This window comes from Lactuca saligna, chromosome 9 (assembly GCF_052625555.1).
Source record: "Lactuca saligna cultivar CGN05327 chromosome 9, ASM5262555v1, whole genome shotgun sequence".
Lineage (NCBI taxonomy): Eukaryota > Viridiplantae > Streptophyta > Magnoliopsida > Asterales > Asteraceae > Lactuca > Lactuca saligna.
The window spans coordinates 3506249-3507681 of record NC_136425.1 but is presented as its reverse complement, the minus strand read 5'-3'; the positions used below and the strand labels follow the sequence as shown (position 1 = coordinate 3507681).

Below are 1433 nucleotides of genomic sequence, written 5' to 3'. Positions count from 1 at the left end.
TCGTACATAACATGGGGAACTAATTGATATAAAAGGGCAACGTGTCTGTGTTTTAGAGGATCAAGATTTAGTTTAACCAATATGGTTCACAATAATATAGGAAGTAATCCAGCAGGTAGAGAAGTGTTAAATTTCACGTATCTTGATGCTAGCACTAGTACTGCTGCTTCTCAAGAACATCATGGCCATGTGATCAGAGAACAAGATCTACTGCTACCAATAGCTAATGTAGGCCGTATCATGAAGCAAATCCTCCCACCAAATGCAAAGATCTCTAAAGAAGCCAAAGAAACCATGCAAGAATGTGTTTCAGAGTTCATTAGCTTTGTGACAGGAGAAGCTTCGGATCATTGTCGCAAAGAGAAGAGAAAGACTGTCAACGGAGACGATGTTAGTTGGGCGATGATGAATCTAGGGTTTGATGATTATGCAGAACCATTAAAGAGGTATTTGCATAAGATTAGGGAGCTCGATGGTGAAAGGGCCAACCAAAAAGGGGCTAGCAGCAGTAGTAATGAAGAGAAAGATCATCTTCGTCATCATCCTCATCAAGAAACTTCATCTAATTACAGATCTACAGGTAATCAAGTTCCTCGAAAACCTACTGTTTCCTCATCACCGAATCTTTTCAAATTCAGCGTTATCGATAAAAGAAATAGATTTTAGGGTTCATGCTGCTACTTTTATGGTTGGAAAATTTAGGCGTTTTTAGATGGATTTAAATACTTGTATGATAGATGATATGATACAAACTTACGGCTATCTCAACTGCGAATAAGCAAACAAAGAAACCGAAGAGAAAGTACATGGATTTGGAAGCTTTAGTTGATCTTCAATTTGCTATATATGTCTTTTTATATCAATTTACATCAACAGTCCGAAAATACCCCCTCCAAAAAAGATAATAACAAAATTCGATCTCACGGTGTGCCTTAAAATGTGGATCCTGGGGTTTTTGTACCATATAATTGCTAATGTATTCTATGAACATATTTGAGTTTCTATCAACATGATGAATGATAATTAAGTTTCGAAGTTTAACTAGCTTTTGGATGAATTTCATCAGAATTACAATATTTTAGGCTATTGTTTCCATGCTCATTCATGCGTTTTCTTTAATGAACTGCATCAATAAATGACGTGCTTCAATCATGTTTGAACTCTGTAGACATGGACTTTAGTCTTTAGGGTTTCGCGCCCAAATCCCTCGTTACCATAGAATTTTGAACCCATGAACTCCAAATGCGACCAAATGAATAACATAGATGCATAGTTTGACTCTCGTCACCAATTCAACTTTATTCGTTCTGCATGATTGTTTTCTACTGTCATATGCTGATTGCTAAGATTACATACAAAAACCGTAATCTTAGAAGATAATGGGACTTTCGACCCATAATACCATATAAATCTTTTTGGTATATAAACCTGCT

General features: G+C 36.2%; 1 pseudogene; it reads left to right on the top strand.

Moving 5' to 3' along the window:
• On the top strand, positions 1-1044 carry LOC145015556 (nuclear transcription factor Y subunit B-1 pseudogene; annotated as a pseudogene).
• The last annotated feature ends 389 nt before the right edge of the window (positions 1045-1433 follow it).